Here is a 12,036-nt window from a genome sequence, read left to right as displayed (position 1 = left end):
TTACAAAGACTTTAGTACTGGAACTTGTTTGTGCTTGAGCAGGTGCTTGAAGAAGTAGGAGAAGAGAGGTAGTTGTAGCGGTGCTTGTTAAGTTGAGAGTAGAGTAGAGGAGAAGAGTTTAAACGTAATTAGTAGAGTCAGCTCACCCAGCCAGTGCACGACCAAAAATCGAAGGATATGGAAAAAGGCAAAATAGGTCAGCACTTCCAATAAAAGTTAGTTCTTTATTTCTTACTCCATTAAAAATGAACAAAAAGGCAGATACAAAAATAGAAAATACACATCTCAGATGTGTATTTTCTATTTTTGTATCTGCCTTTTTGTAAAAACAGACAAACAGACAAACCAATACTTGGTGCCAGCAATGCCTGGATGACCAGCTAACACTGAACAATGTGTTTCCTCCAGGACTCTAAAACGAAGGTTTGGGGGAACGAAGAGTTTGTTGTCCGGGGTATTTCTAGGCGCCATCGATTGAGATTCGACAACTTGAGCAGCCAGGTCGGGCTGCAATATGGGTACTACCACACCAGGAGATAAAGTAGTTTCAGGTTCCTTTATCGGGACCTCGCTAACGTCAAAACTACGGGATAAAGCGTCTGCTCTTACATTTTTGGAGCCAGGCCTGAAGTTGATTTCAAAATCAAACCGCGTGAAGAAGAGTGCCCATCTGGCCTGCCGTGGAGTAAGATGCTTAGCTTTATCCAAATAAATGAGATTTTTATGTGTTATGTATTTTTGTGTTTAGCCCCCTCTAGAAAATGTCTCCACTCATCAAAAGCCCACTTAATGGCAAGAAGCTCTCTATTGCCTATATCATAGTTACATTCGGCTTTGGAGAATTTTCTAGAGAAGTAGGCTATAGGTCTGAGGTTGGTGAGCGTTTCAGAACCCTGTGAAAGAACAGCCCCCACCCCCACCTCTGAACACCAAACTGGCACTTTGACAACTTAGCAAATAAATGGTTTTGTCTTAGGAGTTCCATCACTTTGCGGACATGACACACATGTGAGGACCAATCGGGAGAGAAAATTAGAATATCGTCTAAGTATACCACCAAGAAACGTCCTAGGTATTCACGAAACACATCGTTAACAAAGTGCTGGAAAACTGTGGGTGCATTGCATAACCCGAGGGGCATGACGAGATACTCAAAGTGCCCCTCGGGGGTATTGAAGGCAGTTTTCCATTCATCGCCCTCTTTTATCCGAATCAGGTTGTAGGCTCCTCGAAGGTCAATCTTAGAAAACCACCGGGCTCCCACAACCTGGTCAAACAAATCTGGAATCAGAGGAAGAGGATGTTGATTTTTGTGATTTTATTTAGCTCCCGATAGTCAATGCAAGGACGCAGACCACCATCCTTTTTACCAACAAAGAAAAATCCCGCCCCCAGGGGAGAACAGGAAGGACGAATGTGACCCTTGCGTAAACTTTCTTTAACATAATCACGCATTGCTTCCCTCTCAGGTCTAGACAAATTAAAAATCCGTCCTTTCGGGTATCTGGATTCAGGAATTAAATCGATAGCACAATCGTATGGACGATTGGGGGGTAACTCGTCCACTGATTTTTCGTCAAAAACATCAACAAATTTGGATAGAAACTTAGGGAGCTCTCCTTCTAACGAAGAACATTCAGTTAAATTCAAAGAAATACAATGGGCGGCACACCCTGGTCCCCATTGAACAAGTTCTCTATTTGACCAATCAAACACAGGATTATGCTGGGTCAACCAGGGTAATCCTAAATAATATCAGAAGACAAGTTGTCCATAACCAAAAAATCAAGACACTCAGAATGGATCGACCCCACCTTTACTTCAAGAGGGGAGTGATATATTTCACTCTACCTTGAGCCAATGGGGTAAAGTCCGCCCCAGTGATACTCAGCGGGCATTTAAGCTGAAGTGGACATACCCCCAGATTGGATCAAAACCCAGAATTAATAAAATTAGCGGATGCCCCTGAATCAACATGGGCAAACCCAGAAATACATTACTCCCCCAAACCTCTCGATAGTCACTCAGGCGCTGGAGTTTTCCGGCGATGTCCCAGGTCTGGAGGTACATTCCCGGATACAATGTCCAGCTTTGCCGCAGTACAGACAAAGATTATGCTGCATACGATGGGCTCGTCTAGTCCTAGCATCGGTGGCACCAATTTGCATAGGTTCTTCCAGTGGTGGTAACAGGGAAGAAGGTGGTTTAGGGGAAGACAGAAAAGAGGAAGAGGTTTTACAGGGTTCAGAACTTCCTTTCTCCCTCCATCTGTCCCGCATACGACGATCCACCCTAATGGCTAAGGTCATGGTCTCCTTTAATGTTTCAGGGGGAGAATAAGCTATTAATAAATCCTTTAACTGGTCAGAGAGACCCACCCGGAACTGGTAGCGCAGGGCAGAGTCGTTCCAACCAGACGGGATACACCACTGGCGAAACTCTGCCCAATAGTCCTCAACTGGCCTTTTCCCCTGTCTTAGGGACGTCAATTGTCGCTCGGCTACTGCAGTCCTGTCAGGGTCATCGTACAGCAGTCCCAACGCCGAAAAGAAAAAGTCAACTGAACTTAATTCAATGGCATTGGGAGGGAGATAAAATGCCCACTCCTGTGGCGGACCCTGCAAAAATGATAATCCCTACCTCTTGGGCCTCGTCCCCCGAGGAGCGGGGACATAGTCGAAAGAATAACCGGCATCCTTCCCTGAAGGTCCAAAAATTCTTTCTATCTCCCTTAAATTTTTCCGGGAGTTGTACGGGTGGTTCAGGAGGAGAGGGGGTGGTCATAGTCACTTGTCGGGGGGCAGCCTCTTGCTCCTGGACCCGTTCAGCGAGATTCTGAACCAGTGTATTGAGATTCTGCATTTGTTCCACTAACGTCTTCATAGGATCCATGATGAAACCCCTGGCACACGTCACTATTCTGTCAGACTCGGTAGGCAGAAACAGTACGAGACAGTGAGCCCTGAAGCTGGACCCACCCTCTGACCCTACCTACTTGCCGCAAACAACCCTAAGCGGTCGTGGACAACCACGGTGCCGTTCCTTTACTGATGTAAGTGAAACACAAAACGCAGACAGACGAACAAACACAATAGAGCGGAGTCAAACGGGCCAAGTCAGCAATACACGGGCAGCGAAGTACAAAATCAGGAAGATAGCGGATAGTCGGTAACAGGCAGGAGGTCAGGTAACAGAGAAACAACAGCGGGTAGATAGGACAGGGTACGCAGGACAGAGATAAGGGGAGCTGGGACTAGATTACTCTAAATAGCCAGCAGGGAAGTGAGCAACTGGCTTCTTTTTAACCAGGATCAGAGCTTAGGTCCAGCAGCTGATTGGATCAGCCCTGATCCCAGCACCAAGTTCAGCTGGACAGACCGAGCAGTGCAGTAACCCCTGCACTGCCAAAGTCTGACAAGCAAGGCGGGTGTGGCTGGAAGGTAAGACACAATTCATACAGTGCAAAACACAGACAAACTCAGCGCTTCTTCGAACGCCCGGCACAGACCAAGGAACGCAAAGTCACACTCCTGACATCCGTATTGGATTTATGTCTTACCATTAGCGGGGAGCTGCTGCATTTTTTGTGAGTTTTTTTGGTTGAAGACGTTCAAGAGGTTGTATAACATAGGATTTACTTTAAAGGACCCTGTTATTGCCCCTATGTCTGGGCTGCAAGTTTTCCTGTAGTGTCCCACCTGGACACTGGTACAGGATTTACAGGATTTGCAGATGCTGTTGGCACTGCAGCCCTCTCTGACACAGGTGACATCCAGCCTGGCCTGGCTGCACAGGATATCCTACACATTACACTCCCTGACACAGGTGACATCCAGCCTGGCCTAGCTGCACAGGATATCCTACACATTACACTCCCTGACACAGGTGACATCCAGCCTGGCCTGGCTGCATAGTATATCCTACACATTACACTCCCTGACACAGGTGACATCCAGCCTGGCCTGGCTGCACAGGATATCCTACACATTACACTCTCATTTTTGGTAATAGTTCTAACTTCCTGCAATCACCATTAGGGGGAGCTTGTGAGCTTACTGCATACTGTGTAATTATTAGCTCCTTAGCTCCATATTGTGTCAGTAATAAGAACTGTGTCTGCAATAAGCTTCAGGTCATAACACAACAGTGTATAGTGGATGCTTGTCTGCATCTGAATTATGGATCCAAGTTCAGGCCTGATGGCCGGTCCAATGACCTGAGCCAACAGCAGTTGACGTCACTGGCTCGGTATGATCCTGTTGGTTGACGTCACTGGCTCGGTATGATCCTGTTGGTTCAGGTCACTGGCCCGCTATGATCCTGTTGGTTCACGTCACTGGCCCGCTATGATCCTGTTGGTTCAGGTCACTGGCCCGGTATGATCCTGTTGGTTCACGTCACTGGCTCGGTATGATCCTGTTGGTTCAGGTCACTGGCCCGCTATGATCCTGTTGGTTCAGGTCACTGGCTCGGTATGATCCTGTTGGTTCACGTCACTGGCTCGGTATGATCCTGTTGGTTCACGTCACTGGCTCGGTATGATCCTGTTGGTTCAGGTCACTGGCCCGCTATGATCCTGTTGGTTCAGGTCACTGGCTCGGTATGATCCTGTTGGTTGACGTCACTGGCTCGGTATGATCCTGTTGGTTCACGTCACTGGCTCGGTATGATCCTGTTGGTTCAGGTCACTGGCCCGCTATGATCCTGTTGGTTCAGGTCACTGGCTCAGTATGATCCTGTTGGTTCACGTCACTGGCTCGGTATGATCCTGTTGGTTCACGTCACTGGCTCGGTATGATCCTGTTGGTTCACGTCACTGGCTCGGTATGATCCTGTGGGTTCAGGTCACTGGCCCGCTATGATCCTGTTGGTTCAGGTCACTGGCCCGCTATGATCCTGTTGGTTCAGGTCACTGGCCCGCTATGATCCTGTTGGTTCTGTCATGATCGTGCCTGAAAAGGCATCAGTGCCACCCTCTGCGGTGAAGATCCGACCGCTGCGCCAAAGATTGCGCTTTTGGCATTAAGTCCGTGCCTGGTTTTGTTATGTTCTCTGCTTGTCTTTTGTTATCCAGTCCATGTTTTCTCAGTTTTCCATGCACTTTCCTTGTTGTGGTCTGTTCACTAATTGTGTCTGCTGTGGTGTGATTGACAGGTCTCTTCACCTCTGGCTTTTTGTGATTTCTTGTGTGTTTCTCCTGCTCCACCTATCCGCTTGGAGTCCGGGACTTCTGTTCCCTTATAAGCTTCTCCCTCCCTTCACTCAGGGCTCTTGATAGTTTTGCAGCTTGTCTGTTCAGCTAGATCCGGCCTTCCCTCAGTTTCTGTATTCCTGGTTTCCTGATCCCTTGCTTGTTTATTACCTTCTTTGTCTTTTGGTTTAGTGTTCTCCTTTAGTCCTCAGTTTACCTTGCTTAGTGCTCAGTTCTTCTTGCTTCATCTCTGGCTTTGGCTCCACTGTTCTGGCTTTGGCTTCACCGATACCAGGTTGCATCTCTGGCTTTCGTCCTCCGTTCATATGGTCCTCTGTTCCTTGCTGCTTTTTTGGTCCTGTCCTCTGTGTTCCTTGTCCTCTAGTTACCTGGTTATTGCCTCTGGTTTCTGTTTCACCGTGTACCTTGTTTACTGTCTGTTATTGCGTTTCGTTCCTTGTACCTTTTCCTTGTATCTCCGTTCCGTGTTTATTAGTATTTCTGACCTGGATTTTGTAAGCTCGGCTTTGCTTGTGAATTCTGACTCTGTACTTCTACTGCCCGTTTGTTGCCAACTTTGCCCGCCAACTATTCTTTATTGTGTTAGTTTGTCTCCTCTTGTTTATGTTTTGCACTTACTGCAGCGTAGGGAACGCCGCCCAGTTGCGGACGGTCGTTTAGGGCCTGCTCTGCAAGTAGGTAGGGACAGCGTGGGGGGTCTTAGCCATAGGGCCCACTTGTCCTGTGTCTCTGTGTTCCCAGGGGCCCTGACAGGTTCACGTCACTGGCCCGGTATGATCCTGTCGGTTCACGTCACTGGCCCGCTATGATCCTGTCGGTTCACGACACTGGCCCGCTATGATCCTGTCAGTTCACGTCACTGGCCCACTATGATCCTGTCGGTTCACGTCACTGGCCCGTTATGATGCTGTCGGTTCACATCCGTGGCCCGCTATGATCCTGTTGGTTCACGTCACTGGCACACTATTATCCTGTTGGTTCACATCCCCGGCCCGCTATGATCCTGTTGGTTTTGGCCATTGCAGCCATGGTCAGGCCGGGTCTTACAGCCACAGTACAGGTGCACAGATGCCTCACTATTACGTATGTCACCCCGAACCCGATGAGAAATCATCCAGCACAGAATCTGCATCCTATTTAGATAAAATAAAACTTGCTTTGTACGTCTTCACTTCTAAGGTCGAGCTCGGCTCCTGATGTTTATTTCCATAAGTGCACCTTCTATTCGAGTCGCCTACGAGATGAGCGCGAGAACCTGAAAAATTATAATATTTACCGGATGAGAATGACAGCGCTCCGGGTCACCGTGACACCACTCATAATGGAAGCGACCGGAACGTACAGACGGAGCGAGCACCAGGTACACCAGAGCGCAGCTGATCCAGATGAAACCTCGCAGATCTGCCGCCACTTTAAGGATCTTAAGGATTGAGCAAATGGATGTAGGCTGAGTAATGCTTTTGTCTTCTGTCGCAATGTGCGTCTCAGCTGAAGAGGTCAGGTAAGTTATTGCCATTTAATTTCATATTTTCTTTTTCTAGGAACTTAGAGGCAGCACTTATACCAAGCAGCCATAACATTAAAACCACCTGCCCTGAAATGTGTAGGTAAGCCCCATTTACTGCATTGCTGCAATACCAAGCATGGACACAGGAGGCGCTTCTTCTAGGGGAACAAAAATCTAATATACCATAGTTCATTTAAGTGAGATTTCAGAATGGAGGAAAAAAACATAGTAAGATATATGGCAATCTCCTACATAAATGTACAGTATATGGTCTCTCTCTCTCTCTCTCTGTGTATGTGTATATATATATATATATATATATATATGTGTACATATGTACAGTATATGGTCTCTCTCTCTCTATATGTGTATATATATATATATATATATACACATAGAGAGAGAGAGAGACCATATACTGTACATATGTACACACACACACACATATATATATATATATATATGTGTGTGTGTGTACATATGTACAGTATATGGTCTCTCTCTCTCTCTATGTGTGTATATATATATATATATATATATATATATATATACACATAGAGAGAGAGAGAGAGAGAGAGAGACCATATACTGTACATATGTACACATACACACACACACACATATATATATATATATATATATATATATATGTGTGTGTGTGTGTACATATGTACAGTATATGGTCTCTCTCTCTCTATATGTGTATATATATATATATATATATATATATATATATATATATATATATATACACATAGAGAGAGAGAGAGAGAGAGAGAGAGAGAGACCATATACTGTACATATGTACACACACACACACATATATATATATATATATATATATATATATATATATGTGTGTGTGTGTGTGTGTACATATGTACAGTATATGGTCTCTCTCTCTCTCTCTCTCTCTATGTGTATATATATATATATATATATATATATATATATATATATATATATACACATATAGAGAGAGAGAGAGAGAGAGAGAGACCATATACTGTACATATGTACACACACACACACACACACATATATATATATATATATATATATATATATATATATATGTGTGTGTGTGTGTACATATGTACAGTATATGGTCTCTCTCTCTCTCTCTCTCTCTCTCTCTCTCTATGTATATATATATATATATATATATATATATGTACATATGTACAGTATTTGTTCTCTCTCTTAGGGACCGGGCCTATTTGGACCTTAATGACCAGGCTCCTTTTTCGAAATCTGACCTGTCTCACTTTATGCGCTTATAGCTCAGTGATGCTTTAACGTATGCTAGCGATTCTGAGATTGTTTTTTCGTCACATATGGCACTATATGTTAGTGGCAAAATTTGGTCACTGTCTTGTGTGTTTTTTGTGAAAAACATCAAAATATCATGAAAAATTTGCACTTTACGAACTTTGAAATTCTTTGCTTCTAAAAAAAGAAAGTCATATCACATAAATTAGTTAGTAAGTCACATTATCAATATGTCCTCTTTATTCTGGCTTCATTTCGTAAACATGTTTCACTTTTTTAGGGTGTTACGGGGCTTAGAAGGGCTCAGCAAATTATGAAATTTTCATAAAATTTTCAAAACTGTTTTTTTTTTAGGGTCCAGTTCTTTTTTTAAGTTGATTTAGGAGGCTTGTATACTGGAAACCCCCAAAAGTGACCCCATTTTGGAAAGTAGACACCTTAAAGAATAAATCTAGGGGTATAATGAGCATTTTAACCCTACAAGGGCTGGAGGAAAGTATTCACAATTAGGCCGGAAAAAAATGGAAAATAGAAATTTTCCAATAATATATTTGTTAAGATTAAAGTATCTAATTTTCATAATAAACATGAGAGAAAATGCACCCCAAATTTTGTAACGCAGGTTCTCCTAAGTACAATGGTACCCGATAAGTGGGCGTAAACCACTGTATGGGCACACAGCGGGGCTCAGAAGAAAAGGAGCGCCAATTAGCATTTCCAGTTCAGATGTTGCTGAAGAAGTTTCTGAGCGCCAGGTGCGTTTGCAGAGCCCCTGTAGTGTCAGCAGAATAAAAAAAAAAAAAAAAAAGTCACCCCATTTAGGAAAGTGCACCCCTAAAAGAATACATCATGGGGTGTGGTGAGCATTTTGACCCCACAGATATTAGAGGAAAGTATTCAAAAGAAGACGGTAAAAATGAAAACATTTTATTTTTCCAATAATATGTTCATTTAGTTTGAAATTTCTCAATTTCACAAGGAAGAGGGGAGAAAACTCACCCCAATATATGTAACGCAGGTTCTCCTGAGTATAACGGTACCTCATATGTGGGCATAAACCACTGTATGAACACACAGCCGGGCTCAGTAGGGAGGGAGCGCCAATTTGCATTTTCAGTGCATGATTTTGCTGAAGACGTTTCTGAGCACCAGGTGCATTTGCAGTTCCCCTGTAGTGTCCGCAGAATAGAACCCCCCCAAAAGTCACCCCATTTTGGAAAGTACACCCCCGAAAGAATACATCTTGGGGTGCAGTGAGCATTTTGACCCCACAGGTATTGGAGGAAAGTATTCAAAACTAGACAGTAAAAAAGAAAAAAATTGAATTTTTCCAATAACATGTTTGTTTAGTTTGAAATTTTTCAATTTTTACTAAGAAAAGGGGAGAAAAAGCACCCCAACATTTGTAACGGAGCTTCTCCTGAGTACAATGGTACCCCATATGTGGGCATAAACCACTGTATGGGCACACAGCAAGGCTCAGAAGAGAAGGAGTGTCATTTTAGTTACAGGCAATATGTGAGTGTTTACTGGCTATCTGGGTGGTAATGGACAATCTGGGGGTGTTTACTGGCTATCTGAGGTTGCGACAGGCAATCTGGTGTGGTTATGGGCAATCTGGGGTGGTTACCAGCAGTCTGTGCCAATCTGGGGTGGTTACGGGCAATCTGGGGTGGTTACGGGCAATCTGGGGGTGTTTACTGGCTATATGGGGTGGTAATAGGCAATCTGGGGGTGGTGATGGGCAATCTGGGGGTGTCGACGGGCAATCTGGGGTGTCGACGGGCAATCTGGGGTGTCGACGGGCAATCTGGGGTGTCGACGGGCAATCTGGGGAGGCGACGGGCAATCTGGGGAGGTGACGGGCAATTTGGGGAGGTGACATGCAATCTGGGGAGGTGACAGGCAATCTGGGGTGGTTACGGGTAATCTGGGGTGGTTACGGGTAGTCTGGGGTGGTTACTGGTAATCTGGGGTGGTTACGGGTAATCCGTGGTGGTTACAGGTAATCCGCGGTGGTTACAGGTAATCCGCGGTGGTTACAGGTAATCTGGGGTGGTTACAGGTAATCTGGAGTGGTTACAGGTAATCCGCGGTGGTTACAGGTAATCCGCGGTGGTTACAGGTAATCTGGGGTGGTTACAGGTAATCCAGGGCACTTGACTTTAGTGACAGGTAAAACAGTGCCAGCACCATTTGGAACAAGCGATCAGTGGTATATAGTATATACCACTGATCACTTGTACTGGGACCACACCGGGTGGTCCCCGATCATTGCCCCATGCTCTCTGCCACCTCTGGTGGTGGAGAGAATGGAGCTTTGATCATTTTTAGAAATTCCATCACTGTGAACAGTGATGGCCGCGGCCATCTTGGATCAGATGGCCGCCCAGGGAGGGGAGGGTCAGTGACCAGGTCACTAGGGTTAATTCTGGGGACGGGGGGGACATGTTCTCATCTCCTCTCACCGTCGATTCACTGTGAGAAGAGATGAAAGCGTTCAGCTGCGCTGGCAATGCCCGTTACCAGTGGCCGCCATTATACTGGTAATAACGGCGATCACCGATGAGGGGACTGGCCGGGACTGAGCCCACACTCTGCCCCAACCCCTCAGCGACCTCTGATAGCTGAGAGGAGGGGGCTGCGGGCATTACCAGCGCCTCTGCACCATCGCCATAAAGAGCTGATGGCAGCAGTATAAAGCCCATTAGTGATCGCCATAAAAATCGGTATCGGCGGTCACTAATAACATAATACATGTATTCTCTGGGTCACTACGGTTACGGCGATACCACATTTGTGTAGGTTTTTTTTAACTATTATCACTGGCGCAATAGAAACTATCTTCCTAGCAAAAACCCATAAAAACTGTCCCTGCATTGCAAGATCCATAGCGTTCTTATCTTTTGTGCGACAGAGCTGGTTTGGGGCTTATTTTTTGCGGGAAGATCTGTAGTTTCTATTGATACCAAGTTTTATATGTATATGACTTTTTGATCTCTCTTATGGCGTATTTTCTAAAGTGGATTGATAAAATACAGCTATTCTGGTACTGTTTTTTTTTTTTTTTTTTTTACAGCGTGTGTCGTGCGATATAATTATTGATATAGTTTTATAGATTGGGTCGTTACTGACGTGGCGATACCAAATGTGTATAGGATTTGTGTTTTTGATCACTTTTATGTCACGTTTTATTGGGTATAGGGAATGTAATGCATCTTTATTATTGGGGGGGGCTGTGTTGTGTTTGGTGCACATTTTTTTTCACTTTTTTTTTACTTTTACACTAGTGTACATTACTGTACATTACAGACATATGGAGTGATGCAGCAGCGGTGGATGACAGATGCAGGCTGATTGGCGGAGAATGAAGGCACCCGAAGTGAAGAGCGGAGCAGCGGTGACAACGCTGAGGTCGTTATGGTAACGCTGGGGCAGCGATGTATGGCCGCTATCTCTTTCTGTAGTTGGGTGCAGCAGAGAAATCCTTCCTCCTTAAGCGCAGCAGCGGTGCTGGAGGTTCCAGTGGCTGTGAGCAGGGCAGTTTCTAGGCCATTTTGGCAACAGGGCAACTACAAAAGTAGTTGTATAAATTATTATCGGTTGCACATCTCTCTGTATACAAGGAATATGCAGCCGATAGTAATGTATTTATATGGCTGTACGAACCATACAGCAGCCTGGTTGCACATGCAGGGCCGCCATCAGGAATTTCGGGGCCCCATACAACCAAAGTGTCTGGGCCCCCCCCACATTAATAAAAAAAAAAAAAAAAAAATTGTGTGTTTGCCCCACGCCTTGCTGGGAGGTATAATTTGGTTCAGATCAATTCTAGAGAACTGGCTCATATTCCCCATTTTCCCCAGTGGCTTAAAATGTAACCTCTGTTATACCGTTATAAAATTGTAGAAATTAAATGTGAACAAGGTGCAATTCAAACAGACACTTACTTGTATAGCTGCCTCTTGTGCTCTGTATGCAGTGCATTATATTCACCCTTGCAACGTACAATTTATAGCGTGTCTACAAGCCCAGCGGGGCTCAT

This window comes from Dendropsophus ebraccatus, chromosome 12, assembly GCF_027789765.1.
Source record: "Dendropsophus ebraccatus isolate aDenEbr1 chromosome 12, aDenEbr1.pat, whole genome shotgun sequence".
In the NCBI taxonomy this organism is placed as follows: Eukaryota; Metazoa; Chordata; class Amphibia; order Anura; family Hylidae; genus Dendropsophus; species Dendropsophus ebraccatus.
This window is presented reverse-complemented; position numbering follows the sequence as displayed.